A 25,518-nucleotide genomic window follows, 5' to 3' on the forward strand; every position below is an offset into this window, starting at 1 on the left:
CCTTTACAGGAAAATAATGTGCCAACTACTGCCATAATGGGCCTGAAGGACATACATTTAAAACGAGGAAAGGGTAGAGGGTACATGGGCTTTTGATATATTATTCTTCCCCTTCCTCCCAATTTTTAAATTTAAAAAGTTTATTATCTGAGAATCAGTAGAATTGGGCCCTGTCTTATTTAGTAATGTTGTTGAACTAAAAAAATAAATGTATAACAGGTATTCGTATGTAACTATTTCTCATGGCTAATACCCAATAGGAATTTATGTCAGGAATCCACATTGTTTGTGTAATTACATCTTTCTGAAGAAGTATAGAGCTTGTGAAATGGAAGACCTCTGGTTCTGCAGAACATTATAGTGGGTTTAGAACGTAAGTTTGACCCAGGAATTGTGGAGACTGAAAGAGCTCTCTGAAAGAAAGAAAGAAAGTAAGAAGAATTTGGGCAGTCCTGGAGGAAAAGACGGAAGAGAGAGAATGAATGAATGAATGAATGGAAGATTATGAGTAACGTGAGCCCTTGAGAAGGGTCCTCAAAACCTACCAAAAGTCAGCAAATGACACGAATGCTTGGCAGGGGATTTGTTGTGAAAAGCTGCGAAGGATGGAGTTTCCTAATGGGGGTGAGGCATAGCTAGAACCCAAGAGACAAAGGGAGACAGGGGAATTAGCAGGAAGTTTGGGAAGACACTGGGATTCAAAAGCTGCATAATTGAGTGGTTCAAGACAGTCTCACCTATATCTCCAGAGGAAGGAAAGCACAGCTGATATCTGGCTTGCACAATCAGTCAATGTCTGTTGAATGGTGAGCTTGCACAAGTTTCTTAAGTTTGATAAGTCTCATTTCTTCAACTGGTAAATGGGGCCAAGAATACTTAACTTGTGATGCTTAAATGAGATCATTCATATAAAGCTTGTAGCCCTATATCTGGCACATAGCAGGGTCTCAACTAATGCTTAATATTGTTACCATTACTCTTATTTCATTGTTCTCAGCATACTGTCAAGCACATAGTAGGTGTTCAAACAGTATCTGTTGTATATAAATAGAAAAGTTCTCTCTTCATGACAAATGTTAATGCACTGTGAAATAATGTATACCTTTTAAAAAGTGCTGCGCTTTTACATTTTGATTATGACTTAAAGGAATACCAGTAAGACAAATTGCCTGAACTGTTATGAAATTAGGATTATTATAATGGTAAGTTCCTTTTTCTTACAGTAGCCTTAATATTATCAAACCTATGAGGCCCTGGAGACACATTGGCCCTCCACTGCTGTAAGATATTACTCAGAAATATCACAGACCATTGATGACTATAATCACGCACTCACAAGTTTGATTGAGACGAAGAGGCAAAGAAGATAGCAGAAAAAAATCTATTCATTTAAGAAAAATGTGAATAAAGGAGCCACGTAAGGAAAATGTTCCTTTCTCCTCAGAGTATTTCAGAAAACTGAATATCCTACAACAGCTACTTCTTCCCTTTACATTTGAAGGCATGACAAGATCAAAAAGGAAAATGGACCTTTTGCTCTGGTCTGTCTGTGACCTTCAGCAGAGGTTAATTGAGATGGAAAAGAAGTACCAGCTCTTCTCCTGCATGACTGTAGCACACATTCTCAACCCTTTTTTGCATCATTATAAAGTGTTAGAGCTAACCATAAAAAAGACTGGACTTATGAAACTCCTCATAACTCAAATAAGAGCCAGAGAACTATAAAAGTTTCAATCCAAATTTTCCTTTACCTTGTTGTGTGTCGTGTGGTTTTTGAAGTATGTTCACTTACATTATCTCATTTGATTCTCATAACAACTCTATGAGGCAGGCAGGCGTAACTGCCCTCCATTTTATAGAGAAGCACATTGAAACTGAGAAATTAAGGGTTTCATCTACTTTCCCATGGTTAGAAAGTGCCGAGATGGGATGGGGTCTGTCAACTCCGTGTCCACTGATCTTTCTACCACATTTCCCTGTCTTGGTCCATGAATCCCCAGGGTAAAGGGCAAAGAGAGACTACACATCTCCAGGCCTGCATTGTGTTAGCCAAGGGCTTGGCCATCCTTATGTGAAACACATGCCAAGATGACATTTATCATGTTTGAATGTGCATGTAAAAGTGACACTCAGCTTGAGGGAGACTGGGTCACATTTATGAAAAAGGTAACCACAGATGAAGTTTAATCTTGTTTGAATCATGTGTTCTTCCATGATTAGGGCACTATTTTATGAGATGCTACTATTGTTACTTTGAATCATATATTTGTTTCACTGAAAATAAACGTGTACCAATTTTTAAATGTTTATATTTTCTGGGCATAATTTGAAGTATTTTAAATAAAGCTTATCTTGAAAATTATTATATTACAGAATCAACTATCTTTTCTAAAGATCTGGAGCAAACTTTGTGTCTGACCAAGGTCCCCTCCACAGATAACACTTAAATGACTTTATCTTCTTTCATCTCTATTGAGATTCACATTTGAGAAGTTAAGGGAATCCTGAATACTTAATGACTCTTGGATTCTCTTACAGAAACCCAGCCCAGATTTAAGGAAATCATTACATTTTTTCTCATATTAAATATGAAATACATGGCCTATATCAAGATTTTTTGACAATTAAAAACCCAAATTGATTTGGAATTCATAAACTAAATTTCCTTTTTTAAACATCTGGAATGTTAACATTTAAATCCTCTTATTTGAAGTAGTATGATATGTGAGAAAAGCATGGTAATAATACCTTCTTTTTAATTTAAGGTTAAAACAGCATTACTGAACTTTCTACACGCATGTGTGTGAGGCTCTGGAGGAAGGGGTACAGGAGGGAATGGGGACCAAAATGTGGCCAGAAAGACCAGGGAATGCAAATTCACTCAAGCTATTTGAGAAAAGCTGTTTTTACTTTTGTTTTGATTTGGAGACATGGATTACCTACCTTCGTCTGATTGTTCACTTCTCCCTTTGCCCCAGCAATCCTATTGCTATTTGAAGTCTGATGCACAGGAAAGCCCCATTGGGCCATGAATAGAGAAATACAGTTTGCAGGTACTCTATGTTGAAAGTAGGTATTAACCTACACATTTATGAGGGAGATGTCCATCACAGAGAACTTTCTGAGCACCACAGCTTAGAAATTATAGCCAGTTTACAGAACCTGAATAGGTACATCCCACTGGAGAAAATGCTTCTTTTAACTATATTTTGGAGATTTAAAAAACATTACCTTCTGAAGCACTTGACAACACTGCTATAATTTTGAGTTTGTCGATTGTATAATAATTCTGGTAATCAAGATCCAATCTATTTCAGAAAAGCAGTTTCTATAGCATGAGATGGAACTGAGGCTGAGAAGGGTGAATACAGATTGTTAGGCCTGAAGAATATCCGGGAATGTTTCTGATGGTATTTCTTTTACATTCTATAAATGTTTCAGTTAGTGGTTGTGCTAACTTTTCTGTTTCAGCATATCTTTCAAATTAACGAAGAAAATAAGTGATTCACAAAAAACATGTACCCAAGATATCATTACACCCACACATCAAGTTCAGAACATCACATCATAAGTAACTTACTTGCTGCTTGCATTTTTAAGATCGTGTAATGCAGGTATCCCTACTCTTGGGTTCATGAACCTTTGACATTGTTTTCTAAGCTTTATGTATATGTATACAATTTTGGGGTTGCATATGTGTTTGGACTATAGCCTTTATTAGATTCTCAAAGGAATCCACCACCACTTCTACCCCCCAGAAGTTAAGAATCACTGATAATAAATAAGCAGACGAGTTTACCTGAGACTATTAAAACAGAAGTTCTTAGAGACTGTTTAAATACTCCTTTCCCTTATTTCCTGGCTCTTCTTTCAATCGTCTCCACTATGCCTAGTGTTGAGGTTCATTCTTGGTCTTATGCTCCTATGCAGGCATAATCAAGTTAATAATGAGAGACATATAGAATGGCTGCTTCTATCGGATGCCCACTTTTTAATTCTGAATAAGGTATCCACCTGAATTGTAACTGTCATTCCTGCTTTTGATAAATTAGTTGGACAACGAAGAAAGGAATTGAAGTGTTCTTCTTCACTCTCTCCTTCTTAAGCTAAGAGCCTAGAGCAAGCCGGTTTTCTGAATTTTAGGCCTGGACATGAAGCTATAGCAATAGGAAGTCAAAGGCACTTACTAACAGGACCCAAAATCTATCCAACAAAAAACTCTTTGTCAAGTATGCTAGATTTATAATCTCTTTGGCTTTTCCTATTAAAAAAAACTTCACTTTCTTAGGATCCCTAGATAATACTAAAATACCACCATATTCCAACCAGGCAGGAAGGGGAGGAAATATCTGCCATTGCCTGGGCTCCAATTGTGACAACTTCCTGTCTTTTGTATTTCTATAGTTTCCAATTTCTTTATATGTGCCCAGTGTGCATTCCTGGCCCCTCTCTAGAGGGGATGGAAGGGCAGAAATGAAAAAAAAAAAAAAAAAAAAAAAAAAAAAAGAGGTGAGACCAAAAGGCTACATTTCAAATGAACAAAGATCTCTGCTTTTATATCTTGGTTAGGCTACATAGCCATCTCCCCTGCCACCCCCGGACGTTGCCTGATCAGTTTTGAATTGCTACCTTCATCGTGGTGCTCAATGAAACTAAATTCACTTATGGTTTTCATGGAATTATGGAGTTACATGCCTTCACTTAGTGTAATCTGAATAATTTTAAATAAACCTCCTTGTATGAATAGCATATTTTTCTGAACGTTCTTATAGCAAGTTGTTTTGAAACTCAAAAGTACCAATGTTAATAACATCCATAATTATTTCTCTACAGCTTACGCTGTTATGTATTATGTAAGAAAAACTGGTAAAAAGAATTTAAAAAATAGAGTCCTCAACTTGAATTAAATAAGCGAGAGATAGAAAAAATTATAGTGCTTATGTTGGGAAAGCTGTTTTTCATTTTTTTAGTAATGGCATGACTAAGAAAAAACTTGAACGCCTACATACCAGCATACACAGTGGGTTTTAGTTAGGGAAATTGGTTTTAGCAAAAGACAACTAGAAATGATTTTTAAAAATCCATTCTCTCTTCTATCTTACCCGCCTGGCAAAACCTTAATTCTCTTAAAACCCAACATTCTACCTACTCCTGCCTGCACCAAACAGCAAAGGTGGTTAGGAAAAAACACAGGTAACCTTATTTTAAATAGAGAAATTCTCATTGGTCTCATCTTAGATTTACATTCACTGGTTTTAAATGGGCCTTCAACAATCCTATTACATTTACCTGGTCAATTTATTCTTCTATTTTCTAAACTAAGTTTCACATCCACACTCTTTCCTTTTTCCTCCAACTTCTCACACTTGTCTCTCCTCCTCACTCTCAGCTAGTGATCTTACCAGTTATTTCAATTCAAAATTGAGAAATAAGAGAATTACTTCATCTTCTCACTATCAAATCTGCCTCCATATACCCCGCCTTTTCTTCCTTTACACTGGGGAACCATGTTCCTATGTAAGGCCGACCCCTCCATTTGTACAAGGATCACATTCCCTCTGGACCATTCTAGGACTTCACTCCTACAATTATCCTACCTTTCTCTTGTATCCTAAATTTCTGCTTTTCTACCGGATTATTCCTGATCAGCATAAATACAGGCTGTAATAGCTCCCGCTAAAAAAAAGTACTTCTCTTTAGGCCTCACATCACCTCTAAATATTGTCCCATTTCTTCGCTTTCCCTTGCAGTAAAATCTTCAAAAGGCTTCTGTGTCTGTACTCTCCACATCCATCCCTCCACTTCCTTTTCTCCTCAACCCACTCCATTCAGCCTTTTTCCCTCCGCTGCTTCACAGAAACCATTCTTATCAGGGTCCCCAGCATTCTCCTTTTAGCTAAATTCAATGGTCAGTTCTTAGTTCTCATCTTACTGGACTTATCAACAGAATTTGACACAGTTAAGCTGTCTCTCTTGAAACACATTCTTCCTTCTTTGGTTTCTGAGATACCACACATTGCTGGCATTCCTGTTACCTCAGAGAGACCTCTCCTTTTTAGTCTCCTTTGCTGAATCCTACAACTCTTTCACCTCCAAAAGGAGCCCTAGTTCTTAACATTTTTCCTTTGCTTTCAACTCCCTAGATGTTTCATCCCTTTTGTGGTTTAAAATCTAAATGCTGATGCCTTCCTTATTTATATTTCCAGCCTCATAGTCTCCCTAAGTTTCATACTCATGTACCTGCCTACTCATTTTTACTTAAATGGTTGGTATGTATGTCAGCATCTGAAGTAAAGAAAAGCAGAAAAATGGCCAAAACTATATCTCCCAGTTAAGGACTGAATTTTCACCCAAATTAGTATGTCAAAGCCCTAAACCCCAAGATGATGGTATTTGGAGATGGGCTTTTTGGAGGTAATTAAGGTTAAATGAAGTCATGAGGCTCGTCATGATGGGATTAGTGCCCTTACAAGAAGAGACATGAGACAGCTTGCACTTTCTCTCTCTGCCATGTGAGAACACAATGAGAAAGTGGCCATCTATCAGCCAGGAAGAGAGCTCTTCCCAGAAACCAAAGTGGCCAGCACCTTGATCTCAGACTTTCCAGCCTCTAGAAGCATGAGAAATAATTTTCTGTTGTTTAAGCTCAGTATATAGTATCCTGTTATGGAAGTCTGTGCTGATAAACACATTTCCCTTTGCCTTCCAACTTGCTCCTCCCCAGGCTATCCCAGTTTGATAAGCAGCACCAGCACCAGTATGTATCCACTTGCTTAGGCCAGAGAGCCAGGAGGCATCCTTGACTCTTTACCCGCCACCACACATTCCTCATCCAAATTCACCAACAAATCCTATCAGGTCTTCCTTCAAAACATATCCTGAATCTTGACCATTTCTTACCACCTCAACTGCTACCAACCTAGCCCAAGATGCTTACATCTTTACCATAAACTATTGCAAAGTCTCCTAGCGGCTCTTCTGCTTCCACTCTTTCATATCTCCATCCCCCAAACCAACCCAATATTCTCCACACAGCTGGCAGAGATAATTTTTAGAAAGAAAGAATCAGAAAGTGTTACTTCTGCCTGAAAACTTCTGTGGTATCTTAGGATGTTCAGAATGAAATCCAACCTACCTGTTGGATTTTAAAATCATACCTAAGTGTGACCTTGAAGGTCCTCCATAATCTGACCACTGTTTGTCTCTCCATCCTTATTTCCTTCTAATTTTTTGTTTATTTCCTTAGCTCTTGCTACATTTGCTGCTTCTAAATATGCCAGTCTTGTTCCTGCCTTGGGACCCTTGTGGGAGCTCTTCATTCCTTCTGACTCGCTCTCCTCCCAGAGCTTTGCAGCGCTCATGCCCTCACTTCTTTTAGGTCTCTGTTCAAATGGCACCTTTCACAAAGGGTTCTCTTGAGCGTTGAATCTAAAATAGACACTCCCCTGTCTTTCTCTCTCCCTTTCTCTGCTCTACTTATCTCCATTGCACTTATAATAATATCTTTATCAACTTTCTCTTCACCAAGGTCAGCTCCATGAGGGCAAGATCTTTGTTTCGTTTATCACTGAATCCCCAATGCCTAGAAGAGCACCCAGTAAAGAGCAGACATTCAACAGATGTGTTGAATGAATGAATGAAGTTTTCAAATGTGTTTCTAAAGATACTGACATTGCTAATTACGAATTTTAAGGTTTGAAATCTGTTTTCAAAAATGTGTTCTTTGAATGAGAAGAAAAAAAATACAAATGGCACAATAGCCAGGACTAGTTCTTTGTAAGACAAGAAGATTCAGAGTGGCAAAGGTAGAGGTATCAGCAGAACTTTACAACCATGCTCACAGAAAACGTGAGAAAGTAAGTATAGAAAACAACATCACATGTGCTTTTTGGATTCTTGAGTGAGCAGCAGAGTGAAAGAGGTTGGTTCTACTGTGCAACCGCAATTTCTCATCCCCGCATCTTTTGAACTAGAGTTGTTACACCTCGTTTGAGCTTTACTGAAGACTCTGTTGAGGCTGCTAATGACTCCAGCAGAGAAGACCAGTTTGCTTCCTTCCCTCTTGCCTTTTAGCTTTCCATAAAGCCCCAGCTTTCCTGCCATTTATCTTCCTCCATCCTAAATTCCAATACTGATATCACCTCCCAGTAAGATCACACACCATCTCCAAAATGTAACTTCATATTTCTTACCAGGCTTTTATATTCTAAAGTGAATACAATGCCATCCATGAAATAAAACAGTAAGTTTAAAATATTGACTTGAAGAAACAACCAGGACTTTTCACTCAGATGTGAAAATGTACTAATGCAAATAGAATAAACTAAAGCACATTTGACTTAATAAGCAGTGGATCTAAATGTTATGCTAAGTAATTTATCCAATCACAGTCTTCAATACATCTCTGGGCACTGACTGGATATAATTGTGAATAAGAATAAAGAACAAGTACCAAAATATTAAATCTAAATTAGTCAGCCGTTCAAATGAGCAAACCCTTTGTGGATTGTATTGACCATGAAACTGCACATCACCACCTTCCAATGACATCCTAGGACAAGTGCTCAGAGCAACTAATTCTTTCCATGGTTGCTAGGTTGGCCTTGAGCAGCAAAAGGCAACTGGATTTATTTTATTCTGGTGGCAGCTCAGTGGGAACATAAACTAGCAATGCTAGGGAACAGCAGGTCTACGCAGAAAAGGAAGCTCCACTCATATACCATACTAAACCCTCAAATGCCAACTAGGCTTAACCCAGAAGCAATGAAAGTGGTAAACACTAACATTTTCAAAGAACTAATATTCATGGCAGAATCTATAAAAGGTGACTTTGAATAATTCCTTCCCAGCAAACCTGTAAAAGTTTTATAAAATATGCTGCAAAAATGACTCACAGTAGATGTAATTACTGTGCAACCTTGGAAACTGATGTAAAAAATTCAGCTGCCAGCTGAATTCAGCTGCATGTTAACAGCTACCTAATATATGGGTTGTTTGATTGGACTCTTTGGGCAAAACTGCAAAATTCCTAACCCATTGCTGCTATATATTTTATCAGGGCCAAATTTAGCTACTTTCATTTTTTAAAATGCCATTTTAGACAGCACAGTGAATCAAGTCTGTGTTGCTTAATTGCTTGCATACATTACACTCTAATCCATTTCCCCAAACACTAGTTTAACTAGTTATTATTTATTTTTATTTTTTGGAACAGCAGCAGAGTTCTGATGCCGGAACTATGAAACTTGGCAAAATCATTGCTTTCTTAAAAAACTAAGAATCAGCTGTGAAATTTCCTCCTCTATGCAATCAGCAACAGTTTCCCAGTTTTTTATTTTAAAGGCATTCATCTTAAATTAACAGTTTGGTATAAAAAAAAAAAAAGGTTCATTGCCCATATTGTTTTCAATCATAACATAGTATTTTTTTGTGGGTGGGGAGAAAAGCCAAACTGTAGAAGGATCACATGCCATATTTTCACCCCATGCCTTATAGCTATCCTTTGGCTTTAGCTGAGGTGATCAGGTATATTGTCAGTTTAAGAGTTAATAATACCAACCAAATATGTCAACTTTTGAAAGATTTCCTCTTAATACAAAATGTTCACTCTATAACCATCACCATCCTAGGCTTTGGTCTTATGGGCTGTCACCTTTGGAAAATTGAATTAAGTTGAATTTTTGCAAAATTGTTTCTGTGCTATTGTCACCACAGACGTTTGCTACTTAAATGACCTTAACAATACGTTTTTTAGAAAAGAGCTTGACCCCCCTACTTTATAATGGAATAAGTCTACCTCTTCTCCCCCTCCAAAATTACCTGTTTGCTAAGTTTACATGTGTAACGTTTTCTCTTAAGTGAGGCCTATCCCAATTGTGAGGGTTGATGAAGCCAACCTGAGGATTATAATCCAGGAGAGTCTTTTAGAAAGCTCCGAGGACTATTCTGAAGAGGTAAGTGGGGAGGGCAGTATATATGAGATTTTGGTGAAGGGGTACGTGCAATTAAGCACACATCTTAGTAGAAGGTTACTGCTATTCACGAGGGACAGGTATCTTAGTTAATGGTTTTTAGTGCTTCACTATGTATGGGAAGATACAAGAAACTGGGTTCATAAAATTTTCTCCTGAAAATATCTAACTACTACAGGCCAGTTCTGCCAGTTTTCCCAGAGCACAGAAGCCTCATACCCATCTTCACCCTGAATTCCTTTCAGGGTGTATTATAGGTCAGCAACTGCAGTGGCCAATGACTTGATTCGTACAGAACAGGATGGTGGGCAACATTCTTAACTTTACAATCCCTTCCCCTTTTGGACATAATTTTGACCAAGATTTGGGAGGCATTTCATGACCAATTGGTCCCATAGCACTAGGAATGCTCATTCCCAGATCAGGGGAGGATTTCGTTGATAGGCCACTCAATGTTCTATTACTGGACTAGGCCCTGTTAACAGTAGCCCAAAGCCTCTGGACCGCCAGTCTTACTAGTCTGTTATGGTCCAGGAAATGGTTCCCTCTTGTTGCTTCTTCCCATATCTAGAGTTACACTCTTACAATCATTGATCTTATAGAACTGTATTATTTGGTCAATCGTTTCAAGTTGCTAGTCATCATTATTTTTATCAGAGGCTCAGCCATACATTTGGTAATGCAAGAAACAATAATCTTGTAAAATAGGCAGGATACAGTAATTAGCTAGTAATATTAGTAAGGTCATAAGTAAGTATTTAAGCTAAGAACTTCCATTAGGTGCAGCCCAATATTTCTCCAGGTTATCTGACCTGGTCTGTTCCACACCAATGACTCTCTTTACAGGATGCATTGGCGTTGTACATAAAGTTCTGCATGTAAAAAGGTGAGTGGTATGTCATCATGACCCCTTACAGGACTGGGAAAAGAATGTTATCTTCTATGGAGGTACATGGCTAGTGCCAGAAAAAGAAATTGATCTTTATGGTTGAGCAGGTGTTTCTGCCATTGGCGAGGTCTGGTTAATGCTGCACAACTGTTGGGCTGCACCCTGCAGGTCTGCAAGCCTTGTAGTTGCCCAGCCTCAAAACCAAGAAAGAGCCCAGAGACAGCAATAGAGACATCAGTGGAGACAGCAACGGAGACATCAGTGGTTTATTGTAAGATTTCCTATCCACGTCAGAGGCAAAGGTCTTGGAGAGACACCCCATGGTGTACTGCACAGAGCAGGCAGGATGTGGCAGCAATCTTTGCTACCTGGGGGAGAAGAAGGCTACCATTTATAGGGGTAAATGACCTCAGGTTGGCTCGTTAGTTACCAGGGAAACCAGCAGCGGGGGCAGGGGGCAAGCACGTAGGCAGTTACTAATTAAGCCCTATGATTAAGAGGATTGCATAGTCATGTGAGTGAAGCAGAGCCTGGTCGAGCAGGAGATGTAGAGACCAAGAGAACAGCCACCTTGAAGGCCTCCCTACTTACCCTGCACAGCCCTTACAATCTTGGTCTGCCCCTTTCTGTGATACCCCTGGGGTCAGGCATGTAGAGGTGCATTGCAACCCGATACCACACATGCACTACAGACACCAGCAGCTAGAGAGTAACAAGAGTAAAAACCTATTTGCAAAGCAGAAACAGAGACACAAACATAGAGAACAAATGTATGGACACCAAGGGGGGAAGCAGGGTGGGTGGGTGGGATGAATTGGATGATTGGGGTTGACATATATACACTACTATGTATAAAATAGATAACTAATGAGAACTACTTACTGTATAGCACAGGGCACTCAGTGCTCTGTGGAGAACTATATGGGAAGGAAATCCAAAAAAAGAGGGGATATATGTACACGTATAGCTGATTCACTTTGCGGTACAGCAGAAACTAACACAACATTGTAAAGCAACTATACTCCAATAAAAATTAAAAAAAAAAGAGTAAGCCAGGCGCTTATCGGGTCATTTTTCATTGAAGTCCAGAGGAGTATGACAATGGCATCTCACCGTAGACCCAGCAATCAGACTGATTTCTCAGTGAGGCCACCATTGTTGCCCACTCCGTGAACAGATTCCCTTGGCTCAGACAACGGACAATATGTAAGACGTTTAACAGGCACGATATAGGAAGATCATGACCATTCAGGTACCATACCGCCTGTCCACCCTCAGTCTCCTCAGCCGGGGCCAAATACTGGAGAGGTGGGGTAACAACAGACCACAGGGTTAACATAATGGTGCCTTTCTCCAGTAGGGGCCCTGATTAATTACCTTAGTAGTCTTAGGTGGGGCCTGGTAGAAGACAGGTGAGGTCTCTAAGTCATTTTCTAATCCTATTCCTCGTGGGGTGGCAAACCCAAACCACCAGGGACTTACCTGCCAGTCACAGGGCCATTTTATAGTGTGTTCCCCTGGGTGTAGATCCGGAGCCAGCGCCAAAAGGGAGTTATTGTGCTGACGGATAGGTGGCAACAGTTCTTCGGCGGTCAGCAGTTGAACTTGGATGGTGTTGATCAGTTGCCTCTGGTGAACATGATGTAGGCACTAGGACAGTTGCTCCTGGGATGTTCAGTTATAGCTCAGATGGCTTGAGTTAGCCTCTGGTCCACAGAGGAGAGAACGGGTTTCCATCTCAATTGTTGCTAAGTAGTCCATCCATCCTTTCCATTAGCCGAGCAGCAGTGGGGTTTGCAAGGCAGGTGGAAAGGTCAGTGTTTGTTATTTTTATCGGCCCATTCCTCAACTTCACGGCCAGTAAAGTGGGTTCCTTTGTTGCTACTGATGTCCATGGGCGGGGTGGGGGTCCCGTATGTCGCACATGTTTTTTACGTTGCTCCATGACTCAGGTGGGTCTTTTGTAAGGTCTCCCACCTGTTGTAACGCGTTGCCGAAGCATACAGCTGTTGTTCCATCACACTGTATCGTTGCTCCCCCCCATTCCATAGCTGGGGCCAGAAACGCAAGGATACTCTTACTATTTTGCTGTTATCACAGGCCCCAGGCAAAACCTTCCGAGTAACTGGCCACGCCCAATTCACAAGCCTGTCCCTGAGTTAATATCCCTAAAGCCTGTGTCTGTAATTGTTCAGGGGTGGTGGGCCGGGAGTATACGAGTCTCACTCAACCAGATAACACTCAAGTATTTGATAGATAATCCAGGTCCTTGTGTTTTGTCTGTATTCACCACTCATCCCCGAGCAGTCAGGTGAGCCACGAGCGTGGGGCTGCTACTTTTAAACTGGAAAGAGATTCTGAGACTAACAGGATATCATCATTATAAGGGAAGAGAAAAGACATCTCTCATGGTAGTCAGCTGCCACTGGCCCCCACATGCTAGCGATCAGCCACCTCGGGATTAGCTCCCAACTTTGTTTCCCAGCCTTATCTCCTGACATCTTGGCACTCACGGGAGTTTCCTCGGCCTCATAGCTGGCTTGCTAATTTTCGGGCTGCACCCCGCAGGCCTGCTAGCCCTGTAGCTGCTCAGCCTCACGACTGAAGAAAGAGTCCAGAGACAGCGACGGACACATCACTGGCTTATTGGACGGGGGTCTTACACGCCGGAGGCAAAGGTCCTGGAGCGACATCCCACTGGGTACGGCGGAAAACAGACAGGACACGGCAACAACCTTCGCTACTCTGGGGAGGAGGAGGCTACCTTTTATAGGGGGAATTGTCTTCAGGTTGGCTCATTAGTTACCAGGGAAACCAGCAGCTGGGGTAGGGGGCAAGCACATAGGCAGTTACTAATTCAGCCCTATGATTAAGAGGATTGGATAATCATGTGAGTGAAGCAGGGCCTGGTTGAGCAGGGGATGCACAGGGAGAGCCAACTTGAGTGGCTTGACTCTACAACAACGCACGCTTGAGGGGAGGAAGGAGGCTCAAACGGGGAAAGAAAAAGACTTTATGCTTAAATTTTTCTTCTTCGGCCTTGCAATATGAATTTTATTTCATCATGAGTAAAAGAGTGGGTGGTAAAGAAATGCTTTCTAGGCCATCTTCCAGACTGGTATTTAGGACTATTAGGCTTACCCACATACAGTAGCCACATAAACTGAGCCCTCAGCCTAACACCTTCATTGCATATCCCTGCTTTATTCTAAGCCTTAAATTGCAGGTGGGCAGGGGCTATTAATCTCTGTACCCCAATAAATGTTTCTCAAGTTGAATTTTGAGTTTTGTGTGGTTGAAACAATACCTCATCTTATATGGTTCACTCTGGCAGAAAACACCCTTTGATTTATTTCTAGGAAACTAAAATTAATTTTGAAGAGAAGAATTTTTTTTAAAACCATCTAAGAATTTGCCAAAGAGGGTAGGATCAATGCGGAACCCTTCAAGTATATCGATAACAATAAATGCTCTCTGCTTTTTACAGTTTCAAGTTTTATAACTACAGGTATTGAAACTCAAATTGTTCTACAAATTAATTTCAGTTCTATATAAATATACTTGTAGATTCTGTATTAAATTGAATTTGCCAGCATCAACTTAACCTATTTTGAGGATTATTTTACCATGCCCCTAGTATGGTAAAATAAAACAAATGCTGAGCTCAGAAGTTATTTTAACTGCAAACATAGCTTTAAAACCTTTAATTAGCTTAACCCTGTTTAGTTAAGTCACTGTGATCAGTAATTCGAAGACCCAAGTCTACCTAGCCAGGTAATTTAGTCTAGAATTCTGAACAACCTAAATTGCAGAACTGCAACTTTACTTCAGAGGTCTGTAGAGTATATAAGATTTAGAAGGTTTTGAATTGTTCAGAAACTCCCGGAGTTCAGTAAAATTCTATATGTCTACAAAGTCTAACTATCATACATCTCATCTCAAATAACTCAGGGTCTTATAGTAACAAAAATAATCCAATTACTGTCAAAACACCATTAAGAGGACTTCTATATACTGGATTCTTAACATACACACTAAAATTGATGACAGCACAGAGCATTATTTCACTTTTGAAACCAATAATTAAGAAGAATTTTTCCAGCCCCAAACCATTAATCACAGAAATACAACATCTCACTTAGGCCCCCCATGAACATTTTATAGAATTAAAAAAGACGGTAATGGCTAATTCGTGGGTTTCAGCACCAAAAAAACCAATCACGCAAACAAACATAACAAAACACAAAAAAAGATGATAATGATGCTCCAGTGTAACAAGGAAGAATGCAAAAAGAAGCCCGCCCTACACTTCATTCAAAGTTCTTTTAAGAAATGAGGAAATGCTTGGATTCTGGTGTTAAGGATCACAACAAAAAGAATATTGAAAAACATCGAATTGTAGGACTCTTTTCCCATAGGGGACCCCATTATAAGTCTGCTACTTGGGACAAGGCACTGGCCCATCTGCTCCGGTAAGGGAAGCTGGGCATGCTGGACATTGAAAATCCTATCACTCTCAGCCGTGAGAAAGAGGAGTTTAAGGGAAATAAGCATTTTGCAAAAGGCAAGAGAAGGAAAGGTCCTGATCAAGGAAGGAAATATTTTCCATTTTTTAGAAGTACTAAGGAGCCAGAAGAATTAGGAGCATGAATGGAAGTGAATTCCCTTTGAGAACCTCTATTTCCGTATATGCCTGGATTAGGAAAATTTATAAAGATCAACAATAAAACTAAATGTACCTTTAAACTATGCTTTTAAATATGGGGGCAAACAAAAGCCTATTTGTTAAAGAATGTGATACAGAGTGAAACCCCAATTATACTCTTTTTAAAGCCACTAGGAATCTCAGAAGAGTAGCCACAAACACAACAAGCAACAATTTACACTGGTACAACAATGAACAAGAACACTTTTACATCCATTGCCTCAATTGATCACTGTTAGCACCCTGAGTGTGCACAAAGTTAAGTTAGCATTTCCATTTTATGGAAAAGGACATTGAGGCTTTGAAGAAATTGCCAGTTGCTTTCAAAAAGATACCTGTCACTCTTGATTAAAAAAATGTTTGATCAAATTAAAAAAGAACCACATTCATAGAGATGGAAAATTTATCAACAGTAGCTGGTACTAAAAGTTACATTTTACATTATAAGGTACTTCTTTTGTTTCATAATGGGGCTTTATGTCTTGGTTTTGTTTTTACAAAGCAGAAAGTTCAAATACCTGACCATCTGCTTCCAAATCAGAAATCTGGCAACCCCTAAGTTTAGGGAGTTAAAGGGACTGGATCATATATAGCATAGAATGATCTCTAACGGTCTTGCTCCAAATTCAGAACACTTTGCACTCACCTACAAGGTTTCCACAAAGCAATGAAGTCATCTTCTCTGGTCTGCTCTTTTCATGGTAACTTTCTGAACTGCATCAACTGCCCACATTGTGATGGAACTGTGGGTAAGGGAAGGAGGTGGGGACTGACAAGCATCACGACCCTCTGGATTGATCACAAGGTATTAACTTTCCCTGTTTTCAGATGACACACTAAGTTCATACCCAAATGAGTGGAATTTGACCCTTTGAATCTAGTTCTCATTCTTTTGCTGGAGATTACACAGAGAAGTAAAGCCTCTATTATGTTTGCCGAATGACAATGGAATATTTAAAATACCTCTGAGACAGAAAGGAGTTACCAAGGTTTAGTTCAAAACAATTCTCACTGATTTTTTCACTCACTGGACAGTGTTTATTTAATACATGCAAAGAACTATAGTGGGTAGGGGAAATGCTCGAAATAAAGTTTTGATACTGATAATTCTTAAAATTTTATTTATAGTTAAGAACCTTCTTATGACATACCTTTGACTTCCAATGTTTGACTCTGGAGCATAGGAAACTGGCCTATACTTAATTTTCTCCCGCGCTAAATGACATTGCCTTGTAAAGGAGAAGAGAACATCTTAATCTCAGACTTTATAAAGAAGAGTGCCTGACTGGTGCTGTATAAACTTTCAGTATATTGTGTCCTGGAATATGCGTGTAGTACTATTTCAAGTCCTCTTTACTGATAATTTAATGCTGCCTCTAAATTTAATGCCTATTGCCTTTTCACCAGAAAGCAGATTTTACTGATGATAATGATGATGGTCATTAGGGCCTTGGAGACTTTTTAAAGGATCTAAGGATGAATGAATAAATAAAAACCACGATGACTCATTCTGCACCCTATGCCATTAGTATAACGCATAGCTCAGCACAGTTCTTCTCCCCCACAAAACTGCTCTATTTAAGTATGTGTTAAATTTCTTTTTCAAACAAAATGAGTATAATTTGTTCAGAAATGAGATTGTGGATTGTCAGCAAGCAAGTAGGCATGCTGCAGAAAGGAAATACATTTAACCTGGTTGATTTTTTTTTTTTTCCTCTAAAACTAGTCCTCATAGAACAACCACCAGATTCTGTCAGGCTCTATGTTTACTCCTTCCTTCCTGAATGAGAGGAGTTTTTTCTTTACTACATTTTCATTGCTTTATCTTTTTAAATATATTAAAGAATGTCAAGTTGAATATCCTTCTAATATTGCTTCAAATAGGATACTGGGGCTTTGGAGCACCATCTTTTACATGATTAAATTAATACAGATTAATATTTCATATCATATTCATATTCATAAAAATGTGAATGTATAGACCCTGCCCTTAAATGCTAGCATACAGGTACAAAGAGATATGTCCAGAATTATTTTTTATGAAGATATATGTAGTTAGTATTTCTCCAAAACTAAAGTTGTCCCAAGGTGGTTTGTGATGGCCATTATGGTGTATTTTATTTCACAAAGGATTAAACTATGAAAATCCCAAGGCTGCAAAAAGATTTAGATTCAGACACTGAGTTGATTAGTATAGTCTCTGTTTTTCCCTTTATGAGCCAATTTCAAAGCCATTGATAGGCTTTCTAATGGCACGTGGAAGCAGCTACTTCTTTAATTTCCATACACCTATTTCCCCTTTCTTCTTGTAGCAGACCCTGGAGTAGTGAAAAGGACATGGACTCAGAACACAGATAACGAGGATTCTGTACCTTACCATCCTCTAAGGAGCCAGGTGACCAATCTTGGGGTGGTGATCAGAACCACCTGGGACTTACTCTCGTCCCCATATTATAAAGATAATAATACCACAGGATTGGTGTGATGTAATTGTTATTATTCTGTTTGGTCTGCAAAGAAACAGTCACCAAAAGACTAAAGAGAAGCTACAGAAAGGTTCTTGCTTTAGACAGATTCTACATATTAAAATCTGTATTTAAACAAATGAGCAGGGAGTTAGTCACCTTACTTATGAAATATCTAATATAAGAAATAATGCATTTTAAAAGCTAACTTCCATACAATGTTCAAAACACAATTCAATTTGCAAATATTGAATTCAAATTCACCTGTAGCAAGGCCTGAGGTATAACTGCATTTGAAAACCCACTGAGGGACTTTGCACACAATTTAGGCTAATACGATAAAGGAATAGTATATCAAATTTGGATTGATTGTTCAGTTAAGTCTTGTTTACATTACACTGGTCCAATGAAAACCAAAACTTCCATGGGCCTGGGAAGAGTGAGAACTTCCCACTGCTATTCAAGTTGGAAATTAACCAGTTGGTAGGTTATGAGTTCTGACTCTTGACCGTGACTCACTTAATGAGAATGAAGTGTGTCTTTTGGTTCAGACCTCTTGTTTTAATAGCCAGCCACATGGTGAAATATGCCAAGTGCACGTTGGTTGTTTCTGTCTCTTAGAAGGATGACTCAAAGCCATATTAGTAAAATGCCTTTAGAACATGAATAGCGGGGCTCTTCTTTGAGTCAGACCTGATTTTGGGGATGAGACTCTGGCTCGCTTTGTGTGTGTATCATGGAGTCAGATTTACACGGGGTTGGTCTAAATCCCATGAGTCATCTCTAAAGGATAGTATATTCAAGGTACTGTGTCCACAAACCTATTCTCTGATATGTATGTACAAATGTTTAATGTGTACAATATGGTTTGGAATATAATAAAGAGGGTTATATAGCAGGAAAAATATCTTTAAACACTACAATCATTCATAGGGCAGTGAGAGGTTCACACAAAAGGCACAAGAGAGCGGAGATCAACAAAGGAAGCAGTGGATTCACATCTCCCGCCTCACACTCACTCTCTCTAACTGGACTGGGAACAAATGTCTCCCACACTACTTATGTTATTCTTTCCCTCTCTCTCTCAAACTCTCTCTGTGACAAGCATATATGATGTGATGCCACAGTCTGTACTTTCACCTCTCTGATAGTTCTCGTACCTGCTTGCAGTACATGGGTACTAATGCTGTCTTTTTCGTAGAATATTCTAAACACAGTGGTGCACCTTGGTTGTCTTTGGATAGTCTTCTCCTTGCTTGCCCAGACACAGTCATCAGGTCTTCTAGAGTCCTGTTTAAATCAGGTGAGGACATAGATGGCGACGTCCATCTTAAAGAAATGGAGATAGACAGATGCACTGGACACGGAACTGGAAGTCACAGCTTCACATTCAACTTGAAAAGCCTCAGATATTTTCTACAAAGCAAAATGCTTCCTTCTAGGTGGCTTATCTGCCACTGCAATGACGTGCCACTCAATAGCAGCATCTCTGGGGAGATGGGGAAGTACCACTACCACCAGGATGCCACCTGTGTCCTTGGCATTGCCATGACACTCGTGTTCTTCCTGGAAGTAAAAGAAAATAATCAGGACGTTGATGTCAGAATGGATCTGCTATAATTCAGAAACCCTATTAGGTTTACATATACACACTTGAGTAAGAATTTAGTCAATTAAATAATTATGTAATAAATGGAAACAGCTTAAATACAGGAGCTGTATAAAGTATTTTGGTTTACTAGTTCTTAATTAATTAATTAATAATTATGGCCCATAATTACCAATATGAACTAGGAGGAGTCCTATTATATATGTTTGCATTTTGAATCTTTCTTTTAATGTCTTTGATAGAACCAAGAGAGAGAAAAGCTTAAAAATCATATTATATTCAAATATATATGTGGGCATAGACATTCAACTCAATTTATAACTTTAGTCCCTGCATGTCATACAACTATAAATGCAAAAATATTGAAGTATTTTTACCTGTATAGATACACTCAAAATTAACTCCTTAAGGGAACAGTACATCATTTGTGGTGCCTTAGTTTGTGCTGTCATGCTTTTCATTGACTAGCCACAATTGAGGATAGTTAGAATAATTAACTGTTAGAAATAGTTTACTCTTTGTATTCCTTTGCATTTGAAAAAGACTTGTGAGGAAAGAAGAATATTTTTATATTGAAAAATGCAATTTGTGTCGTATGTAAGAAAAGTATGCTCGCAATTACTATGATAGGTCCTTAGGTTTATTTCATCCATTTGCAATGGATTTTTGCAACTCTAGATTGGGAGTGTAGGAAAAAAGAGAATCGGTATAGAAACCTGGGATGCAACAACTTGATGCTTTAAATATCTCAGCATATCTAAGAATAAACTTGCCACCTTCTCTACCAAATACACTTTCTTCGTCTTGGGAAATGTCATCTATCCACTCCATTGTCCAAGGCTGGAGAGCAGAGTCTTGTCCTTGTCTCTTCTGTCTTCCTTAGCAACTTCTCCCTACTTCATTCGAAGTAGCCACAAGTCTTGTCATTTTTAACTCCTTAAATCACTTAAAATATGCCTATTCATTTCTGTCCCCTTACTTGTATTTTAATATAGGTCACTGTCATTTATATGTTGCTTGGATTTCTGTGAAGCCTCCTAACTGGTCTCCTCAATTCCAATCTTCTTCAGTCCATTTGCTACACTTCAGCCAGAATAATCTTTTTCTAAGATATATCTGCCTTTTCTAAAAAAAGGCCCTGCATGCTTACCATCATTCAATGACTTTTGACCTAACTTCAAACTCCTTAGCATGGTTTCCAAGGCCTTTCAGGTCTGGCCCCCATGTACTTCAACCAGCTCTGTCTGTCCCACCCCTCACTCATTGCTGGAGCCATGTAGAATTAACAGCAGTTCGTCCACTCTCTGCTAACTTGTTTTGGAATTCTTTGCTCCCTTGATACAGAAGGCCCTGCTCCAACTTTGTCTAGTTTAATCATGTCAACATTCCTGGATGTTAGACCTATGTTTCCCTGGGAATGTCTTCCCTGACCCTCTCATAGCCTCTTAAGCACACTGTGCATACTCCAGTCACATCCATTCAGTGCTCAGCAAGTATCTGTCCGGTGTCTGCTGTGTGCCAGGTACTGGTTTAGGTGGTTAGGATATGTTGCTGAACAGAAACAGACAAAGACCATTGCCTCCATGGAGCTTGCATTCTTCTAGTAACTTCATGGCAACTTATCTCATGTTTTCCTGACTCTCTTCCTCACTAGATGAAGGCAAGGACTCTCCTGAGGTTACTGTATTACCATGATTGGCACAATGTCCAACTACTAAACATTTGTTTAAAGAAATGAATAAACTGAGAAAATGCAAAGCAATATATTTCTTTTATCTTAGGTCATTAAAATTATTTTGAAGCCAGGGAAAACTTGTTTAGAAGTAAAAGAACCCAAACTTTTGACATTATTTGGGGAAATCTGCCGAATAGGCATATGAACATGTCTCCAAAATTAAATGTAATACTTTTTCCCCCTAAACTTGGTTTCAGTCATTGAGTCCTTCTATAACCTCTTTTAATTTCTAGGTCAATCTGCTCATTTTCTGACCAACAGAGTCTATAATGGAAAAATCAGTATCGAAGACAAAAACACTAGACGGTCTTCTGAAATAGAAAAATTAAACTGTTTGAACAAAAGTATTAAATGTACACTTTCCATGGGCCTGAGATTACTTGGAGAAAAGATGTTTTTCTTGCAAACCTAAAATAGCCATGCTAAATTCTTAAGCTGTTCTTCAGAATTAGAAATAAAAATCTAGAAGACAAGGAAAGGGTTTTTGGTGTTTTGAAGCCTCATTGAGTTCGGTTTTTCCTAGGTGAAAAGGAAAACCACAGCAATATTTTGCTTTTGATAAGAATATATCAGATGGACTTGAAAAATTCAGCAGCTAATTACTTTTAAGATGATCTGAGGCAGGAAAAAATTTTAAGGTGACATAGAGTTGGGGTGCTTAACACTCAGTATTCAGGTCCCGTAATTCCTTAGCAAAACAAGTAAGATTAATATGTGATTTTAAAAAATGGTCACTGCCTTCTAAACATATGCCTTTTTATTTAAACAGGTTTATATTTCCTGCCTCCAAGATGCTTCACACTTACATACCTTCGCCATTCTTTTTCAAAGCACTGTTGGTTATTTCGTTTTTGTAGAGATCACGAGTCCACTTGATATTAGTGACTTACACTTTCCTCTGCTTTGTGAGTGTGGGTACTAGCCTTTTTGTATACCAATTTGCTTACACTGCAGTCTATGCTGGTAATACTGTACATTGCCTGACCTCTGAATGGAAAAATAATAACAAGTTAAAACAGTCATTTTACCTGAAGTCGATAAGGCCATAACACTCACCCTGCTTTCAATTCACAGGCTCAATTTTCATCCACTCACTCTCGACTTTGAGAGGAAGGAATAATGACAGGTTACAGGCACTTTATTTCAAAATTCACTCACAAAGTTATTGACGAGCATTTTTCACAGCAACAGTTCTTCTCTCTGACCCTCGTGAGCTGTTTACATGAAAAATGCTCTTCCTTGTAGATTAATGAGAGTGGAAACTAATTCCACACCAAACATGTAGCAATTGCTTTAGCATCTCTGTTTTTGATATGGGAACAAAAATAGGGATAATTTGCCTCAAACTGCAGTCACTTCAGTCATAATAAAATCTCAGAGTGTACTGTTTGCTTTCAACTTTCATTAGGTAAGCTGGGGCTGTTATTAAGGTACCAACACATAAATGTTATATTAGCACTTAACAGAAGCACAGCATTCTCCTCTAGGAGATAAATTCTACCCTTGTCAATATAATTCCACACTGAGTGCAGTAAAGGAGTTTGAAAAGATGAAATAGTGAGGCTTTGCACTACAGGAAAAGAAATACCTTGTTCATTCAAGCTTAAAGGCCATTTTGCTGGCCCAAGGTGCTAGGGTACTGTTCAGAAAATAAGTCTCAGAGAAACTCTCCTAGGTCAAGTCAAACATTGAGACAAACTTTCAGACATGTTCTCTTTGTCCAAGGTTGTTAAATCAGTCACTTTAAATTTCTGAATGCCTTCACCTGCCATTTCAACTCTGGGAAGAAATATAAGAATTTAAGGCCAAGATGGAGTTCATTTCCAGAGAGCAAATGATAATCATTCTGTCTAAGCCACTGTACACACAACACCCACATACTTCTTTTCTTTTCTTTTTTTTTCCTTTTGAGTATGGTAAGCCCTTTTAAAATGTAAGGTATTGTGTATATCATTGTGGTAGAGCTGTTTAAATTAAAACTGCCTTTATCCTTACTCTTACTACTATGTTTTTTAGGTCCTCTTAAAATAACTATCTCCAATTCAGGCCTAAGAAAAGTGCTGTCACACTTAGAAAAATAAGGACCATTTAGTCATCTAAAATGGAAAAAAAGGAAGGAGAGGGGCATCTAAAAGCATGGCTATTGCTAGGCCTACCTTTGCCATCGTTTATCTTCTTTCCTAGCCTTTCAAATTTCTTTAGCATACCATCATTCAATCATTTTAAGGTCTTTAAAAAAGTCTATTGTCATTTAGATTATTTAGCAACCTTAATTGCACAAAATAGTCTATTTTAACTACCAAATTCAGACCATCATGTTTTTCAGATGACATGTGAAATGTAAATGTGACTACTGTCCCTCTGCATTTGTAAGAGACAATTAGAGACAACATATAACACGATTCTGCCTAAAAATGTTGGCAATAAGGACTGTTTGGCTTAAAGTTCTATTCATAGGGTTAAATGTAATTATATTTGCCAATTTACATTACTATTCTACTAATCTGGGAAATCACTGTTATTCAGCCTTTCCCAGAAGGTTAATGCATTTCTGTCCACCCCTCCTTATATCCCTTGCATTCTGGTAATCCCAAAAATGGCCTGTAAATGTTTACTGTGTCCAGACTTGAGAAAACAAGTATTAAGTACATTTCTGCTGAAACTTCAAAGTCCATGGGTTTAACAGATGCCCATTCATTTGTAACCAAGTTTTAAAATGGTAGTTTTCATATATAATATTTACATGAACAAAACAATGGTTTCCTTTTCAAGATCAAATTAAAATAATTTTCAATCCATAAATAAACAGTAATACATTTTTTAAAAAAAACATAATTTGGGGGATAAAGTGAGAACTATTTTATATGCCCACGGTTTTAGATGCTGGCAAACATTGCATATGAAAGTTTATTTGGCTTCAAGAATTAGAGTGGGGTTTTTTTGATATATATATTTAAGCAATAAATTTAGGACCAGAGCCAGCAGCTTCTCAACCATTTCACTGAGTGGAAATTCAGATAGACTTTTTAGAGAAAGTAGCAGAGGCCTAACATCTAATTAAAACAAATAGTCAACTACAAGCTCTTCATTAACAGAGAATACATTTTACATATTTCTGAATCCTCAGCAGGTAGCATGGTGCCTGGTACTCAATAAGTCCTCAACGAATGTTTCACACTAACACTTTTCTGGAAGGCAATTTATATCGAATTTCCCAATGCTCATTCAATTTGACTCAAATTCCAAGTTTAGAAATTTAATAAAATAGAGATGTGCACAAAGGAAATAATTAGAGGTATATAGGATGTTTACTGTAATGTTATGTATAATAGCAAAAATGGTTAACAACCAAAATATCCAACAGTGGAGTACTGGTCAAATAGATTATAGTATATAAGATAGTGAAATCTTTTTATAGATAACCTATTAAAAACCATGTTTGCAAAGAAAATTTAATTATAAGGGAAAATAAAATATATTGTGTGGAAGAAAAAGCAGTTCAAAGAATAGCAGGTACAATTTTAAAAAATGCATACACAATATGTGTGTGCATATATACATGCATACATATCTGAATGAGACAGAAAAAAATTATGTTATAAGGAAAAAAGACCAAGCCAACAAATGCATGTTTCTTGCAAACCCCTGCTGGCTTGTAAAGATAGAAGGTGTTGGGATGAGTCCTTATTTAATGAGTGGAGAGATCTGTGTGAGGATGCAGAGAGAAGAGAGGCTGGAGCTGAGGACAAGCCTAGCTCTGTGCAGCAGGACTAAATATGGGCAGGGATCTATGGCAGTCGGCAGTTAATAGGAATTAGGGGCATGGCAAAGAACCCAGATGTCTAATGCAGATTCTCTACTGAGTTTTTCTGTGCAGTACATATTGTGTCCTTCTCCTCTGCCTTCTCCTGAAAACTTCAGCAAAACTTTATTTTTCTCTTATACTTTGTAAAGGTAGATTTTCTTTGAGGGGTGGTGACCAGGTGCAGAGTCCTGCTGAGGGGCAAGAAGCAAGGCTGCCTGAGGGGCCCGCCCACATTGGGGATATCTTTATGAAGGAAAATGCACCAAAATATGAGACAGTCATTAGCTGTGGGTACAGAAATAAGAAGGGGATTTTCATTTCCTTCTTTGTACTTTAATG

The 25,518-nt window shown here is 38.6% G+C and overlaps 1 protein-coding gene across 1 annotated transcript in view; it reads right to left on the minus strand.

The window, feature by feature from the left end:
- Positions 1 to 25,518, minus strand: part of DPH6 (diphthamine biosynthesis 6) — a 445,312-nt gene that overhangs the window by 84,822 nt on the left and 334,972 nt on the right. The gene's annotated exons all lie outside the window — the stretch shown is intronic.

This window comes from Balaenoptera borealis, assembly GCF_965194805.1.
Source record: "Balaenoptera borealis genome assembly, chromosome: 3".
NCBI classification, from domain to species: domain Eukaryota; kingdom Metazoa; phylum Chordata; class Mammalia; order Artiodactyla; family Balaenopteridae; genus Balaenoptera; species Balaenoptera borealis.